Below are 19,210 nucleotides of genomic sequence, written 5' to 3'. Positions count from 1 at the left end.
TGGGTTGCAAATACCAAATACTGACTCTGGCTGCCTTAATCCCAAAGTGGGGCCTATTGTAAGGATTCTAGGAGATCCAGGAGGTCTGGGAGCCTGGAAGAACAGGCTTGCAAAATGGGCCAGAACCCAGGGTACAGGTTCGGGTAGGGGATCGGGCAGTGGGATCTTTAGCAGAGGTCCTGCTGCAGGAGTGGCCCACTCGCCCGTTCCCATGCCGGCACAGTCAGCACAGCTTCCAACTGTCCATAATTGCGGCTTCCTGCAGAAGGAGCCAATGCTGGATGACAGCATTGGGTTGGCCAAAGCTAATTCCATGCCCTTCCATGCTCCCTGGGCTGGGCTGGTGGGGAAAGGGGGGGGGGGAATGTAATGAATGCTGTGGCTTCAGAGCTCCCTCCTCCACCTGCTCCCCAACCCTGGCATCCCTTGAGGGGTTTTCGGCAACTGTGTGGCAGCTGTATTACTCCCAACACCCAATGCTGCTTCCTTCAGGCCCTGATGCCCTCCCGGGTGTTGCTCCCCAAGGCACCCCTGAACAAATCTGCACACAAATAGCCTGTCAGAGACGGTTTCCCTGGGAACCCAACCTGCAACAGAGAATGTGCCTCTGCATTCCTCAGGGGGCAGCTCCAGGTACGCTCATCAAAAATCCACTCCCCAGGGGAGGTAGGGAGGACCCTTCATTCCCCAGGACCCTTCTAGTCTTCCTGCCCTAGTTACAGCATCCACATATTGTAGCCCTGCATGCGGGCACCCAGCTAAACACATTTCCCAGAATCACTTGCAATTGTGACCACGTGATTAAGTTCTGGGCAGTAGTATGTAAGCAGAGTCCTCTAAGCCACTCCTGGCCAATAGTGTGTAAATATTGTCCTGTGAGCCGCTTCTGACCAATAGTGTGTAAGCAGAGTCATGTGAGCCACTCCTGGCCAATAGTGTGTAAGCAGAGTCATGTGAGCCACTCCTGGCCAATAGTATGTAAATAGTGTCATGTGAGCCACTCCTGGCCAATAGTATGTAAGCAGAGTCACGTGAGCTACTCCTGGCCAATAGTATGTAAGCAGAGTCATGTGAGTGGCTCCTGGCCAATAGTATGCAAGTAGAGTCTGTGAGCAGCTTCTGGGCTGTACCCTTAGAGGGAGGCTGCTTACTTTCCTCTTGCGTTTTTCCGTTTCCACAGTGGGCCACGGTGGGGGAAGCGGGAGTACTTCTTTTAGACCCAAAGAGCCATGCGTAGAGGATGGTAGAGCAACAGTTAGAGCCTAGATCATCCCTGAGCTGGCTTACCTGTTCTGGATCACCCCCACCCCAGAGACTTTTATGACAGAGGGAAATAAAATTCTAGCTAGTTTAAGCTTGCTGTTACTTCTGGTGTCTCTGTTATAGAGGCCCATTTTTTATATTAATCAGAGGATTGAGCAAAAGGAAGATTGGGTATTGAAAGGTCAGTAAATAAAAGGGAGGGTTCTGATACCCAAAACAACATGGACACAGCCCTTTGAGGACATCCCCTCTCCGCCATCCCCAAATCTGGAGTTTCCCCTCGCCCTGCACAAAGTTGCAGCATAAACAAGGCTTCCTGGGAAACTGAACTGTGATTAGAGGGAATTCAGATGTATTGACAAAGTGATCAACTTGACAGTCCTGGATGGATGCCGAGGCTAGGGGAGAAATTGGAATTAATCACCTTAGATGCGTTGCCTGGCCAAGTTTACCCTTTCTATTTCAAGTGGGAGGTAATTAAGCCTTATCCCAACAATCAGACACATGATTTTGCAGTCACAGCTGCAGACCTAGGAGCAAACAGGAAAAGGAAAAGAGAAACCTCAGGTAGGGACAATGACTGAGGGGGGAGGGGGATCATTGAAAAGACAATTTAACAACAAAATTAAGGGTAATTTGTGCTTAATATAGCAGTTTGGGAGTACAGATGAGGTTTACCTCTCAGTTTTCACATTAAAATAGCCTGGAGTCTGCATATACTAGATAAGTTGTTTCTCTTCCTGAATTGGAAAACTTTGAGGAATTACTTGCTCTAGCAATTCAAAGGAACTTCCCCCCTTCCACTCCCCCCACAAAGGAACTCTTGGAAAGAGAGCAGGGCCCAGTTTTTAGCTGGGATTATTTCTGCCTCTGCCCAAAACAGCGTGTTTCTATTGAACATTGGTCTGGTGCAACCTGATTCCATGCTGATGTTCTCACTGGTCCGGATCCTTGAACTGGCCACCGCGCTGTCCCACACGGTTCGAGGCTGTGGCATATACTCTTGTGGTCAGCCATTACCCCCCAAATCATGCTCACCATGCCAGGGTTCCTAGTTTTGGTGCAATCCAAGGCTTCCCTCCACCCACACAGCACAGACCTGGCACTGAGTGTGAGTCACCAGGCCCCACGGTGATTTCTTCCTGTTCATTCTTGCGAGGGGTCTTTAGTCAGAACACCCCACTGGCAGACAGGCTTCCTGTAGTGGAATCTCTAAGGAGAACGGGCTGGAGGTAGTTTGGCAGAATTTCCCAACTTTTCCCCAGCCATGAGCTTTGATGGGCTAGTGGGTCCCCTTATAATCTTCTCCCAAGGCAATCGGTACCCTCCACACTTGCTTTTTAGGTAAGCTAACTTAGTGACCTACATAAACTAAGCGGCACTTAATTCTTCTGTAAAAAACCATAATTTGCTCTAAAGTGATTTTTTAAAGTTCGTTTGGACTAGGAAGTGAAATACAACGTCTAAAAAGTAACTTCTCTTACTTCAAAACAAAACCAAAACTCTAAGTTCCTCTGGTTGGACATCTGCCACACAAAGTAAATGACCAGCTATCCTGATGGAGCCCGTCACAACTTACAAATGAGGTCTGTGTGTTCCCGCCTTGTCCCTGACCACTGTATGCAGCCTTATCTTGACAGAGCTGTTCAGCCATCTGGGCCAGGAGAGAGCCTCACCAAGGCAGAAAACGAGCTTCCCCCAGACTTTGCAGGGCTGGTGTTCCAGTGACATCTAAGGCAGCAACTCAGGCAATGAAGCTATAGGTGGGACTTGCCAGCCGGTCCTCCCTTTACCTGGTGTCTGCCACCAGGACCGAGGCCTTTGGACTAGCCCCCAGGGCCCTAGATCCAACGGTTTGGTGGAGGGGGAGGCGGAAAACAGAAGGGAACTTCTGCCTTATGCGGCGGTTAGGTTCTAAAGCCTGCACGTAAGACTCAAAAATGCATTGTAGTCAATTTACCCTTGACAATTCCTGAAATTAACAGAATTTAGGGCCCTCAGAAGTGCCAATCCAATCATTAGCTTTTTTCTTTTCATTTTGGCCATGGCCTTATTTTCCTTGGGACAGTGAAGACCAAGGCCTCATTTGAATGGGTGGGAACTAGGGAAGTGGTAAGGAGTTAATAAGAGCTCTCTCTTTCTCTCATGTTTGATTTATTGCAAGTAAATGTACATCTGGTGTAACTCCTGCGTGTAAATGGTAATATACGGTGGCCATAGGAGTCGTGGATGGCTTGTGCTCATTTCACAGTAACCAGATGAGGTAGATAGTATTATTTCCCATGCGCCCTTCATAGATGTGGGAACTGAAGCTCAGAGAGGGCCTTTATGTGGCCTCCAGTCTTGAAAATGTCCACTTGGTGTTTCTTCCTTAGCCCTGTGGGCTCATTAGATGTGCCTGGACCCCTCTGAACCCAGGGCAAGCTCAGCATGGGCTCAGGCTGGGGCTCCGATACTCAAGATATCACAAAATGCTCTTTGCTCCAGGTGCAGAGCAGGGGCTCTTGGAGGCCGTTGAACTGGGATAAGTGCCAGTTAGGGGGACAGGCATCAGGGACATGTCTCTGAGGGGGTGGCAATGTACTGTGTGTCTATAGATAGTCAACAAGTAAAAGATGGGGATGAACAGGGCAGAAAGGCACACCATGCAGAAGGAATAGGAAAAGGAAAAGTGTAGAGGCTGGAAAGCAGAGCCTGTTTCCTGGGCGTTAGAGTGTGGCTGAAGTCAAATGAGAGGAGAATGTTCTGGGCTAGCGAGCTAGGAGGGGGCCAAATGAAGGTTCGCCTTGAGTGCACCATGAGGGGTGAGCTTGGGGAAGAGGGCATGGAATATTGGCTCACATTCCTGAAGTCCTGCTCAGGTTGCCCACAGAGTGTGGCTCTTGGATCCCAAACACTGGTGAAAACTAACTGTCTTGAGGTTTGCCAGTTTAAGGCATCAGGCGAGCAGGCACTCAATGTGTAGGAATTGTGTGTGAATCCATCAGAAACGCTGGCTGAGCCATGGAGGCTTTCGTCCTCTTTTGGAGCCTCTCTCTGCGTGTCTTGACAGACTGGAACACCCCATCCGTCAGTGGCCGGTGACAGAAAATCTAGCTCAGACCAGCACAAAGGGAGTTTACAGACAGGGAGAACAGACTGCAGGCATCGAACTGGCTTCGGGCACTGCTCGAACAACCTGGGGTCTTGTCTCCCTGTCTCTGCCCTTTGCTTCCTGATGAGTTGGTCTCACTATCAGCTAGGCTCTTCAGAATTGGGGGCAAAGCGATCACCAGCAGCTCCTGACGTAAGTTCCTTATCCGTTGACTTAGCAGCCTCCATGAAGAAGCTGCCTTTTCCAAGAGCTCCAGCAACGGTCCCGGGAAGGGTTCTCATCGGTCCAGCTCAAGTCACATGCCTGTGCCTGAGCGGCCATGGCCTGTGTGGGAATTAAATGCCCACCCCTGGAGAACATCATGGACTGAGGGGGGGCCGGGGGGGTATAGCCCAAAGAGAAAAGACAGGTCCTTTGTTTTTAACCTATTTGGGCCCCTTCCTTAGCTCTCATTATATTTTACTGTGGTAAAATACACATAAGATTTGCCATTTCACCGTTTTTAAGTATACACTTCAGTGGCATTCAGTACCTCACATTAATGTGCAGCCGTCCCCACCAGCCACCTCCAGACTCTTTCACCTTCCCGTACTGAAACTGTCCCCATTAAACACGAACTCCCCGTTCCCCCCTTCCAAGCCCCTGGCAGCCAGCATCCTACTTTCTGTCTCTGTACATTTGACTCCTTGAGGGACCTCATAGACATGAGATCCTACAATATTTGTTCTTTGTGTCTGGCTTATTTCACTTTGTACAAAGTCTGCAAGTTTCATTCTTGTTGTAACAGGTGTCAGAATTTCCTTCCCTGTCAATACCAAATAACACAGGGCGCCTGGGTGGCTCAGTTGGTTAAGCAGCTGATTCTTGATTTTGGCTCGGGTCGTGATCTCAGGGTCCTGGGATCTGGCTCTCTGCTCAGTGGGGAGTCTGCTTGAGATTTTCTCTCCCTCTCCCACTGCCCCTTCCCCTGCTTCAGTGCTCTCTCTCTCTCTAAGATAAATAAATAAAATCCTTAAAAAAAAAAAAGAAAGACTGAATAATACTTCATTGTTTGGCTATGCCACATTTTATCAGTTCGTCCGTCAATGGACATTTGGGTTGTATCCACCTTTTGGTCGTTGTGCATAATGGTATGAACATGAGTGTACAGTCATCTCTTTGAAGCCCTGCTTTCAATTGTTTTGGGTACATAGCCACAGGTGGAATTGCTGGATCAGACAGTAGTTTTATGTTTAATTCTTTGAGGAACTGCCCTACTGTTTTCCATAGAGGCTTCACCATTTTACATTCCAAGTGGTGTAGCCACTTGGTGCATGAGCTTCCAAGGTCACCACATCCTCACCAACACCTGTCATTTTCTGGTTTGTTGTTGTTTTAATTATAGCCATCCTAATGGGTGTGAGGTGGTATCCCACTGTAGTTTGATTTGTATTTCTCTAACGATTTGTGGCACTGACCATCTTTTCATGTGTTTAGTGGCCATCTGTATATCTTCTATGGAGAAATAGCTATTCAAATCCTTTTTCCATTTTGAATTTGTTTTTTGAGTCCTAGGAGTTCTTCATATGTTCTGGAAAAAGATCCCTTATCGATATATGACTTGCAAATATTTTCTCCCATACTTTGGGTGGCTGGGATAGGTTCTTTTAACAAGACGCTGTGCTGGGCAGGCAATTCCACAGACATTCACCTCACCAGTCCAGGCTTCTAGAAGGTGGGAGTCAAATGCAGCTAACAGAGGCATATCCAAAGCCCAAAAGCAAGATGGGAAGGATTCCATCCAAACTGATACATGTGATCACCCTGGATTAATCAGGTCCCCTCCCAAGGAATTTGAAAACCCAGCTTGTCCAAAGAAGCACTCCAGCTCTTTCTGGAATCAAGCCCAGGAATGACTCTTTCCCAGCACGTCACAGATTTTTTTTTCCCTAAAGCATCTAATTCCTTATCAGTTCATAGCACGCTGAATTGAGATTCCAGATGAAATTTTACTTTATGGAAGAATTCTGAAAAATGGGCAGTCTCCGGAGTTCCATTTCTTACACAAATGTCTTCCTAATTGCACTGCCATCGCTATTTCTCATATTTCGTGGAATGTGTCACATACAGTAGGTTCTTAATAAATGTTCGACTTTGTAGCACATTTTGCAGTCTGTAAGGGGATTCTAACAGTATCTTTTCACTTGTGCTCACCTAATCTTGAGAGAAAACCAATCAGGGGTTAACACATCCATTTTATCATTTAGGAAACTGAGGCTCAGAGAGGGGAAGTGACTTACCCAAGATCACAAAGGAGGATCTGGGATTATTCACACCCGGGTCTGCCTTACCCTCAGCCTCTGCTCTGAGTACTGCCTCTGGCTGCTACTGTAGAGCAGAATGGAATAGAACTGTCCATTTGGGGTAGAGTTGTCAGACAAAATTTAAGATGCCCGGTTCAATTTGAATTTCAGTAAAGCAACAACAAAAGGCTTTAGTATAAGTATGTCCCATATTGCATGAATATACTTATACTAAAAAATTATTTATTGTTTACTGAAATTCAAATGTAAATGTGCATTTTGTTTTTATTAGCTACACCCGATGACCTTAATGTGGGGGAGACCTTCAGTGGTCACTAAGGCTCAGAGAGGGACTGAGATCATACCCAAGATCACACGGGAAATTAGTGAAAAACCTCGCACTGAGTCCAATCTGCCTGTTCCCTGGTCTTGATCCTCGTGGGGAGGTTGGGAAGTGCTCGGAAGTCCCTGGAGCAGGGGGTGGTGGTGAGAACAGCTGTGCTTCATCCCCTCCCCAGCCATCCTGCTGGGCAAAACCATGAAGCAAATCCCTGTGTGGAGGACATGAGAAGAGCGAGGTCACACCAATTTAGAGATGATGATGTTGATTGAGATTTCCAAACAGGGAGCACAGGCTGCTCAGGAAGCAGCTAATTAAGCAGGAGACTCCAATTAAGAAGCAATTTGAGTGTTTGCAGCAAACCCCAGCAGCAGTCCAGCCTAGCAGAGAGCAGCACAGGCACGGTTCTCACCTCCTTCATGATTAGCTCACTGTGAGATCTCAGACAAGTTATTTAACCTCCCTGGGCTCTGTTTCCTGGGCTATGAAATGAGGGGATGATGCTGGTTGATATGTAAGGACCCTGCTGGCCCCCAAACTGGCAATTCCAAGGGAGTAGGAGGCTTTGTTCCCTCCAACACTGCACACCGGCGTTCTAGTGTTTTACTGCCCTCTCCCCATTCTACCCAAGGCCAATTCTTTTCTCACCTCTTGTAGATTTGAATGCTAGTCTATAAGCTCAGGTATGCGAGAATTGTACTTTTCTTTATTTTTTGGTATCCCAGCTTCATTTTTCTTTCCAGATCTCATTCCTCCAGGGTGGCGATTCAAGCATTCCCCTCTTCCTATTCCCATCACGCACCTACATTCCAGGAGGATTAAATGTGATGTCGAGTATGTGTCGGGGGCAGGTCAGCAGCCTCCGCTGAGATATTGTCTTGGTACCTTCTGGGCCTCAGGAGTGGCCCTTGCTGGTTGCTATGGAGATCACATTCCCGTCTGCTGAGGATGCAGCTTGTGGTGGATTGATTGTAATAAGGGCCCCAATGTTTCTTGCTTCCTGATATTCACATCCTTTGGTGGTGCCGTTCCATGCTGGCCATAGGCTTCGCCACGTGTCTTGCTTTGGCAAAAGGAATAGAGGGAGACTTAGTACAAGCAGAAGCTTGACAAAGCCCTTGATCATCGTGGCTTTGTCTCTTGGAATCCTGCCACTGCCACAAGGACATACCCAGGCTAGCTGGTTGGAAGGATAGAAGAGATACACTTCCTGAGTTCATAGCCGACTAACTCAGAAGGTTGAGTCATCCCAGCCAAGACATCCTAGCTGACCTCAGCCAAGATCAGCAAAGCTCGACCCAAATTAGAGAACTACCATAGTGATCCATAGGCTCGCAAGAAATAATATTTGTTGTTTTAAGCTTTAAAGTTTTGGGGGTAATTTGTGATGCAACAATGGCCAACAGATGCATGACTTTTTCCTATACTCCTATGCCTGCACCCAGGAAATGAGCCCTTCCTTCCAGACCCACTGGGATTGTCGGCATTTTATGTCATGCATAGGAGCAGTTCTCCTATCACTTAAGGAGCCTTATAACCCACAGCGCAGGAGGTCCCATCCTATAGTGGTAGGCAAGGTCCTCTTGTGAGGTTCTGGGGAGACAAATAAGTTCAGTATTTATAGGATGTAATTTGATCATATATACCAAGGACTTTAAATTGTCCGTGCCTTTAATTCAATGTAGCTAAGGAAGTAATCTGAAATTTGGGGGGGGGGGATACCCTATATACAAAAAGATTTTAATTTTTTTAATTTTTAATTTTTTAAAAGATTTTATTTATTTATGTGACAGAGAGACAGCCAGCGAGAGAGGGAACACAAGCAGGGGGAGTGGGAGAGGAAGAAGCAGGCTCCCAGCAGAGGAGCCCGATGTGGGACTTGATCCCGAAACGCTGGGATCACGCCCTGGGCTGAAGGCAGACGCTTAACGACTGCGCCACCAAGGCGCCCCTACAAAAAGATTTTAATTATAGTGCTATACTAGCAAAAAAAACAAAACCCATCTTAATGTCCAATAATATATTATATTCAAATGATGATATACTATGGATAGCCATTCCAGACCATGTTTACAAGGAAGTCATAAACAACATGGAGAAATTGTGTGCTATGCTGTTAGCTAAAAAAGCAGATCATAAAATTATATAGAATACAGTATCACATATTCAAGAAACATGGGGAATGGTAATCGTGTTAAAATTTAAGTAGTAAGATTATGGCTGGTTTTTATTTCATTTCTATATGTTTCTGGATTTTCCATATTTTGCACGATGAGCATATACCATTTTTGTGATCTGAAAAAAATTATTTTTCTCCATCAGTGTAGGTATCAGCCTAGGTATAGCCAGGAAAACACAAACCACCCAGAGGGAATTGGTTCCTCGGGTAACGGAAGAGTTGGAAGCCAAATAGGTGACAGTGAGGTGTCCCGTCGGTTAGCCCAGAAGGAAGCCAGTATCATTCCTCTGGACAATGAGAGGCATCAGTGTTCTGGGTTACCCAGGAGCTGGGAATGCCTGGCAGGAGCTAGAATCATGGGAGGAGCCTTCCCAATAGGATCTAGGGCCACAAATATTCCCCGGGGTGGGGGTGGGGGAGGGAGAAGCCACAGAGGAGAACCACCTCTAACATTGCCAAAGATGTCACAGGAGGCGGAGAAAAGGAGAAATACTTTGGCTTCTCTTTTCTTCCTACCTTCAGTGCTCCTCCACGGCTGACATCAGCCACATGCAACGCCAGAGGGCAAGGAAGGGTAAAAATAGATGTGAGCACACATGGGAAGCTGACCAACATGGTATAAATGGCTTTTATGCATTTATTTATAAATGGGTTCCACGTAGTTCTGGTTAAGACACACATTTCTACATCTCCCCAGAGGCATCATGGACTATATTTCCCTTAACTGCAAAGGATTCCACTCGTTGGCTTAACTGTTTCCATATCGTTTGGAATTTGGGCACGTTCCAGTTTTGCGGCTTCTACCAAAAGCAGTACCTTTATATATAATGATTTCAAATTTCATTTAAACTCTTTCTTTCAGTTCAGTTCTCCCAGGATGGATCATTGTATGTGTCACAGGACAATATCAGCAATTTAAGAAATATTCATAGAGGAAAATTTCAGTGTAGTGGCATGAGTTCCACAATTAGAATCATACTTGTGATGTGAAGATACCATTAAGCTTCAATCTTCTCATCCATACGAAAAGCATCCCTTCTAGCGTGCCTTCCCAACAGCCTTTGGGAAGGTCGAGGTAATGCGTGCTACCTGACTGATGCCCACCTGGGTGTGTGAGATGCTGGTGACATTGTTGCTGATGATGGGGATGATGAAGATTTGGCAGTTGTTGAATGAATGTCCCTAAGATGAGGACCAATGGGCGTCATCACTGGTACTGGGGAAGGGCCAGTTCCCACCAAAGATTTCCCAGCCCTGTGACCAAATAATCTGAAGAGGACTGTTCTAGGCCGAACCACGGCCAAGTGTGCGAACCTCAATTTTCCTGAAGCTCACATACTTCTTGGCCATGCAGAGCATGTTTTAATGACAAAAACTCAGACACTAAAACGGATGAAAGGCCTAGGTGTAAGATCTGAACCCATAAAACTCCTAGAAGAAAAGATAGGGGGAAGTCTTCATGACACTGGGTTTGGCAAGGATTTTGTGGTTATGACACCAAAATCTCTGGCAGCAAAAGCAAAAATAAATAAGTGGGACCACAGAAAACTTTAAAACTTCTGCACATCAAAGGACACAATTAACAGAGTAAAAAGGCAACCGACAGAATGGGAAAAAAATATTTTCAAATTGTATACGTGATAAGGGGCTAATATCCAGAATATATAAAGAACTCCCACAACTCAACAACAACCAATTTAAAAAATGGGCAAAGGACATGACTGACATTTCTCCAAAGACATACAGATGGCCCACAAGCACATGAGAAGATGCTTAACATGACTCATCATTAGAGAAATGTAAATCGAAACCACAATGAGATATCACTTCATGTCCATTAGCACGGCCACTATCAAAAATGCACAAACTGGCAAATAACAAGTGTTGGTGAGGATGTAGAGAAACTGGAACCGTCGTGCACTTTTGGGGGGAATGTAAAATGCTGCAGGCCCTGTGGAACTTCTTCAAAATATTAAACATAGAATTACCATATGAGCCAGCAAATTTCACTTCTGGGTATATATCCAAAAGAATTGAAAGCAGGATGTTTAAGAGGTATTTTCATAACAGCATTATTCACAATACCCAAGAGGTGGGCACGAGTCAAATGTCCACAGCAGAAGAATGAATAAAGAAAATAGGGTACATACATACAATGGAATATTATTTGGAATTAAAAAAAGAAGGAAATCCTATCACAGGCTACAACATGGATGAGCCTTGAGGACATGATGCTCAGGGAAATAAGCCGGTCACAAAAGCACAAATACTGTATGATTCTGCTTCCATGAGGTCCCTAGAGAGATCAAATTCATACACACAGAAAGTGGAATGGTAGTTTACCAGGGATATAGGGAGAAGGGGATGGGGAGTTGTATTTTGATGGGTAGAGAGTTTTGGATTTGTAGATTAAAAGTTCTGGAGTTCTGTTGTATGACAGTGTGAATATATTTCACACTACTGAACTGTAAACTTCAAAAAAGTTATGATTAATTTTGTTATTTTTTTAACCACCATTAAAAGGAAAACTGAGACACTGGTGGACAAACCTCGCTAAATTTTAGAATGCTTCCCCTACCCTCTTCTGTTGCCAAGTCATTCCTACTTTTTTACTGAATATGCCATGTTAAGACGTGGACGTGGATGGGTTATTTCGCCAAGTCTCTGGTGTAGGTTGTATGGGTTAGGAATGCTTTTCAGGCAGAAGTAACAAAAAGTCCGTTTCTCGATGGCTTAAAGACAAGGGTTTATTTTCTTCATGCGACTGGAGGTAAGCAGTTGCTGGCAGTGAGTCAGCTCTTCTTATCTTTGAATGTTGTTTGATCCTGGTAATCGTGCAGACTTCAGCTAGGCCTCCTTGGCCAGAACCGTGTGCAACGGAGCCCGGGGAAGCGAAGGAGTCACCCAGACAAACCTCACTGCTGGCCTGAACAAAGCTGGGGTGTTGTCAGCAAGGGGCAGGAGGGGATGCTGAGTAGACCACTGCCAGGTCTGCCTCATAGACCAGAGATATCATATAGGCTAGGCTCAAACGTCACCTCTTCAGAGAATTTTCCCTTGACCCCACTCACATATTTATTGTCTGTTCCTCCCAGTAGTGGGTTAGGTCTTGGAAGGCAGAGATTCTCATCTATCTTGCTCACTCCTGGACCCCCCAGTGCCTCGCATGTAGTGGATACTTAATAAATATTTGTTGGCTGAAAGTAAGATCCATGTGGCCTAAATTTGAATAACAGGCGTGCTTTTTTTTTTTTTTTTTGGAAATGACAAAATGATAATGAAGTTCATCTGGAAAAATATGTATGTGAAAAATGGCCAAGGTCATTCTGAAAAAGAAGAGTACTGACGGGCCTAGCTATGTTAAACCAGGGTTTGGAAGAAAAGAAGAAATAGCCAGGTAAGTCAGTGGAGTGCTGGAGAGTGGTAGTTCCTGGGCCAGGCTCCACTTTAGGGCCCCTCAAGTGCTTCTAAAAAAAAGCAGATGAATAAAACAAAGCAATACTTGGGCCCTACCCCTCCCAGAGATTCTGATCCAATGGGTGGGATCTGGATATTGGCGTTTTCTTAAATGCCTCTAGATGATTCTGATGGGCAATCAGGATTGAGAACCGCTGTGCTGGAGGGTCCTGAAGCAGGTTTGAAGACATTGGAGCATGAAAGTTATGGTAAAGTGGTAAGAGGTAAACTTGTAAAGAAATTTCATACGGGTGGTGACAAAGATGGGTTTTTTAATTAAAGATGTTGAGATGATGACTTGACCATCTGGAAAGAACAAAGGATCTTTATTCCTGGCACCAGAACAAACCCCACAAGGATCCAAGTTTTAAACATTACAAAAGAAGAGGGAGGAAGAGCGAAAACCATGAAGTTATGGATAAATTTATAAGTGTGGTGGAAAAGACCTTACTTAGTAACTTTGAAAACATAAAAAAAAATTGATGTCTGAATGTCACGAAATACCATAAATGAAGTCAAAAGACAAGTGACAAACTGGAAAAAATGTTTACAACACACATGCCAGACAATGGACCACATTTTCTTAACAAAGAACTCAAATCAATAGTATGATTCTGACACCAGTTAGAATTCCGCTCTGCAGTTACAGCAGGTGGGTGTTCTTCCCACATCACTAAGCAATTCCGAGACCCAGCTGCGTGTCCTACAATTCGACTCAATTCGGACACTCTTCACCTGGGGGTAGCCTCGGATCCCACAGGTGGAAAGCTCAGTCCCACAAGACTACCCCTCTTCAGATGCTAATTCCAAGTCCAGGCCGTCACCTGTGCTTCTGATAGACGGGCTATAAAATCAGAGGCTCCCATGACCCCTCCTTATGTTTGATTAATTTGCTAGAGCAGCTCACAGTACTCAGGAAAAGTTTACTTACTAGGTTACCGGGCTATTCCAGAAGGACGTAATTCAAGAACAACCAGATGGAAGAGATGCACAGGGCAAGGGATGGGGAAGGGGCAAGGAGCTTCCATAGCCTCCTCTCCAGGTGCCATTTTCCCCAAATCTCCATGTGTTCATGGGCCCAGAAACCCTAAAAACCTCATCCTTTTATGGAGGCTTCACTACCTAGGCATGATTGATTAAATCTTTGTCCACTGGGGACTGAATCCAATCTCTGGCCCCTTTCTCCTCCTTAGAGGTCAGGGGTGGGCCTAAAAGTTCCAACCTTCTAATCACATGGATCCCTTGGCAACCGGCTCCCACCCATAGGTGCTTTCCAAAAGTACCCTCACTAACATGGCAAAAGACAAGTTTTATGGTTCTCACTGCTTAGGAAATTCTAAGGGTTTTAGGAGCTCGGTGCCAGGGAGGGGATGAGATCAAGTATATATTTCATATTATAAATCACAGTATCACAAATAGGAAACATGCAAACAACCTAACAGTAAAACAGGCGATGGATTTGAACAGGCAACTCTTGGAGATGTTCGACCTCACTCGAAATGGAAAGAAACTCCTGTTAAAACAACAGAGTCCTAGGTATGTATCCAAGGGAAATGAAAACGTCCGTGCGCACAGAAGCGTGTACACTCAATGTTCACAACAGCATTATTCACAAGAGCCAAAAAGTGGAAATGACCCAAGTGTCCATCCTCTGATGAATGGATAAATAAAATGTGGACTATTCTGCCGTAAAAAGGAATGAATGGCTGACACAGGCTACAACACTGAAAACCCTTGCAAACATTATGCTAAGTGAAATAAGTCAGACACAAAAGACCATATAGAATAGGATATCATTTTTATGAACTGTTCCCAGTAGGCAAATCTCTCTATGCAGAGAGTGGATTGGTGGTTGCTAGGGGCTGGGGGAGGGAGGAAATGGGACAGTGACTGCTAATGGTACCAGGTTTCTTTCTGGAGTGATGAAAATGCTCTCAGATTGATTTTGCTGATGGTTGCTCAACTCTAAATACACCAGAAATTATTCGAGTGTGCACTTTAAGTGGGTGAATTGTACAGCATGGGAATTATATTTCAATAAAGCTGTTGAAAAACACTGAGATAGGACTTTCCACTCCTCCGTTTGACAAAATTAGTAACAGTGTAGGGGGACAGACTCCTTCATATATTGATGATACACGTGTAAATTAATGCCATCCTTTTGAAGAGCGTTTTGGCAATTTCTACCAGAATTAAAAATGCGTATACCCTTTGACCGCGTGCTTCCGCGCTAACTGGCCCTACGGAAATATTTATAGTGCATCCAGGTACACCGAGGGGCTGCTGGGGCACTGTGGGAGCAAAGAAACTGGAAATCAATATCCGTGGACAGAGAACACAATCAGACAATGGAAAGAAGCATGGCCATTACAAAGAAGGCAGTAGATAAGGCCATGTTGACGTGGAAAGATCTGCAGAGATGTGTTTTGGGTGGGAAACCGGCAAGGCACAAAACAGTGGGCAGATAATTCTCTTTTTATCAGTCAAAGCCAGTCGACCAAAGTATTCAGGGAAGACATGCAAAGAGTGATCATCTCCGGGGAGAGGGACTGAGATAGAAAAGCAGGTTTTAGTTTTCATTTTGGAATCTTTTGGGACTGTTTGAATTTTCTAAATGTGAGCCTGCATTAACTTTATTTTTGAAATGCCACCCGGATTATCTGTGTGGCCATATTTTGAGTCATTTTCATTTTCTGTATGTTTTACCGTATTGAAAATCTTTTATAATCTTTGGCATTCCAGAAATGTGTGTGATGGGGGTGTGTGTGTGTGTGTGTGTGACACACTGCTGTTCTCCCAAGAGGACCTGCAGAAAGCTCACGACCTCCCTCTCCGGGCCTCCGGTTCCCATCCTCAGGAAAAAGCAGTAGGATGGGCTGGGGAGGCACGGGGGCAGGGGCCACTTCAAAGCCCACTCATAGTGGGCAGGGAGGCTCAGATGAGGAGGCAGGGACAGAGAACAGGGTCCACTCCTCTGAAACAGCAAAGTGCACTCATGGGAATGGGTGCAATAGGATGCTTAGTTGACGTGGAAGGAGCTGGGCCAGGGCCTAAATTCTAAGTGAGGGCTGCAGGGGCCTCTGAAGACTGGTGTCCAGAGAACCCAGCCCCTGAGAGCCACCGAGGCCTAGAGCTGCATGCGTGTGTACGTGTGTGGGTACATATCTGGGAGGGAGGGGTTCTGGGGTCTGCGCTCCTTTTTTTTTTTTTTAAGTTTTTTTTTAAAAGATTTTATTTATTTATTTGACAGAGATAGAGACAGCCAGCAAGAGAGGGAACACAAGCAGGGGGAGTGGGAGAGGAAGAAGCAGGCTCATAGCAGAGGAGCCTGATGTGGGGCTCGATCACAGAACGCCGGGATCAGGCCCTGAGCCAAAGGCAGACGCTTAACGACTGAGCCACCCAGGCGCCCCTGGGGTCTGTGCTCCTACTTGCGGTAGTGGGCTTGCCCGCCTGCATTTCCTGCATGTGGCAGAAGTAGCTTTACTATGCAGCTCCGAGGAGGCCCTCGCTCACACAGGCCCCTCCAAGGCTCTAATTCATATTCAGAGTTTTGGTCTTCCTTTTTGAAAAACAGTTCCCTTCCCCCACTGTATAAACATCAGGCCCAACAAAACGTGGATCTGCCCTGGGACATTTATATCGTCCTGTCCCATTTCATCATGACTGTGTCTCTGTCTCCCTTCCTTCGTACCCCCCTTCTTCTTGCTTTCCCTCTTTCCTTTCTTCCTTTAATATTTGTGTTCCAGGAACTTCCCCTTCTGGGGCAGAGGGACAGCGATGAAGGAGACAGTCCATTCCAGAGCGGTTCAGGGGTCCATGGGAGCGTGTTGTGGGGTCTCCGCCTTTCCTCCTGGGACCATCAGGAACACGGAGACTGGAAGAATCCACAGGTGGCCAGACTCCGGCTGGGGCGTGGTGGAATGCACTGTGGGTCCATGTCTGTCTGTGAGCATCTGTGTCTGTACCTGTCTGTGCATTTGTGTGTGATGCCGTGGGTGTGTGCCTATAGCTGGGGAGGTGTGTGTGTCTCCCTCCATGTGTGCAACTGAGGGACAACCTGGGTGCCTGCATGTGTCTGTTGTTGGCCTCACGTGCCTTCGAGTGACAGGGTCCAGGCAGCACTGTGAGCTAATGAGTTCTCATGGCTGCTGAACTCCCTCAGGGCCAGTCCTCCCTGGCAGAGCAAACCACTCTCAGGAGCCGAGATGGGAGCAATGACTTCATCCTTCCCCGGGGTGCCCAAACATCCCTGCTGCTCTTGAGGGGCCCTGCCAACCCAATCTGGCTGAGCCTGAGGCCAAGGGCTCTAACCGATGCAATGATTTCTCAACCTTTGGGCATCACCTGGTCACCTGGTTGGACCAGCTCCTTGACTTGTGGTTTCCATGGTAGGTGCAGGTGGCCAAGCCTGAGTATCGGGTTTCCATGGTGACAGGCCCTGTAAAGTGCTCAAGAGCAACAAGTTGCTTGCAGGCAGTACTGGCAACTTTTCAGGCCCAACTCATTTCTGCTCAGAGTTGGCCCAGAGAGGGCTGGAGAAATCTTTAAGGTCATCTAGAACACCTGTGGTTATTCTCTGCCTAGCCTCCGTCTCCCAGATCTGTTAGCCATGGTTTTCACCTGCTCTGTGTCCCCCCAACAATGCTGATCCCCGTGGATGCCATCACCTGGGCGTCCTTCCTCCTTGGCTCCTGGTTGGGTTCGGCCAATGGGAGGCACTGGCAAGCATCAGAGGGTGGGAGGAGAGAAAAGTTGGGATATTTCCCCGACCTACTCCCAGTTTTGGCAGTGACTGTGTCTCTGTAGCCACAGCTCTCCTCGGGGGACCCCTTACCCCTCACTGCGGCTCTTGCTGCTTCCAGGAAACCACTCCTCTCCTCCTCATTTCAGGTTTAGGGGGTAATGACTCCCCACTGCTGCCAGCCCAGGTACTGCACCATCCCCCTGATTTCCTTACCACACCGCCCCCACCCCCACCACACACCTGGGGTAAATTACTCCTTGGCTAAACTCTTCATTAAACCTTATTGAATGGGTCTCCTCTTTCCTGTTGGGACCCTGCCTGGTACAGTTTCCCATTGTGGTAGGAATATAACATACACTACCTTCTCCTGCTCCATCTGGCCTCCAGTCTTCGCACTTGGGGCTTCCTCTGCTCATTTAAGAATCATTTCTTCAGGGCGCCTGGGTGGCTCAGTTCGTTAAGCGTCTGCCGTCAGCTCAGGTCATGATCCCAGAGTCCTGGGATGGAGCCCTGCATCAGGCTCCCTGCTCAGCAGAGAGTGTGCTCTCCCTCTGCACCCCCCCCCACACTCGTGCTCTCTCTCTCTCAAGTAAGTAAGTAAACAAGTAAATAAATAGATTTAAAAATAAAAATCATCTCTTCATCAATAAAACACATAACAAAACACATTGTATATGTTTAACATGGTTGGCACTCTTAAGGGTTTAAAAAACACCAGCCAATATAATTGTTATTGTTGCCAAGTACTGGAGTGCAAATAGAGGTGCTTACTTGTTAAAGGGCCTGGTTTTAATACTGTGGCAACTTAACTAATATTAACTAATACTGAAATATTGGATCTGTGCCATTTATTATTCATCTTTGGTGCACTTTTGCAGTTAATGTTGTCATTTGTATGCCTGTTTTTCAAAAAGAGTGTTCATGTTTGGAGGGTTTCTCAATCATTTGAAGATGAAACATATTCTAAGATTGCACAAAAGGGGGAAATAATAAGTATATAATGTTCAATAAACCAGTGTCTTGTTATACCACAATGACATTTTAAAATAAGATTTACAGGATTAAAAAGTGGAAAACAACCATCTCTTCCAAGGTGCCTTCATGACCACTGTCTAAATCAGGGGGCACCATCATTCTCTCCCACCTCTCAGCCAGTGCCTTTCACAACACTTCTATTTTGCAATTTATGTTTGCTTCCTAGTTTGAGATTTGTCTCTCTCACTTCACTGTGAGCTTACAAAGAATCTCAGGTCTTGCTCGCTGGGTTCACTGCTGTGTCTTGGTGAGTGGACATGCTAGGATGTGGTAAGAGGCCCCCACACAGTATACATCACCTAGTTTATTTCTCCCGCAGGTGATGGTGGTCGGTGGGTTGGTGGTCCAGGCTGGCATGTGGTCTGAAGGTGTTCCCAAGCCCCTGGGGCTCCTCAGACCACCTCGCTCCTCAGCCACACGGGGGACAACTTGAAAAACCCTCTTACCCACAGCAATCCTACTCTCTTTGGTTGTGGCTTCCCCAGTCCAGCCTGCCCTAGACCCTTGTTCTCCCAACAACAGGCTTATCTGTGTGGCTTTCCAAACCACAGAGCAAGTTCCCTGAGATGGACTTCTCACAAAGAAACAGGGTTACTGCACACATGTTCTTGCCTGTTGTTATTAAATATTACTTTTTTCCTTCTGTGGCTATGGTTTACAACTGTCCACATCCCTGACCTTTGGGGGAGTTATTTCACCATTCTGTGCCTCAGTTTCTTCATCTGTAAAATGGGGATAACCATCGTTTGCCTCTTAGGGTTATTACAATGATTAAGTGATCATAAAGTTGTTAGAATTAAACCCAACAGACAGG

Source organism: Ailuropoda melanoleuca, chromosome 4, assembly GCF_002007445.2.
Source record: "Ailuropoda melanoleuca isolate Jingjing chromosome 4, ASM200744v2, whole genome shotgun sequence".
Lineage (NCBI taxonomy): Eukaryota > Metazoa > Chordata > Mammalia > Carnivora > Ursidae > Ailuropoda > Ailuropoda melanoleuca.
The sequence above is the reverse complement of the archived record's forward strand: the minus strand, read 5'-3'. Positions refer to the sequence as shown.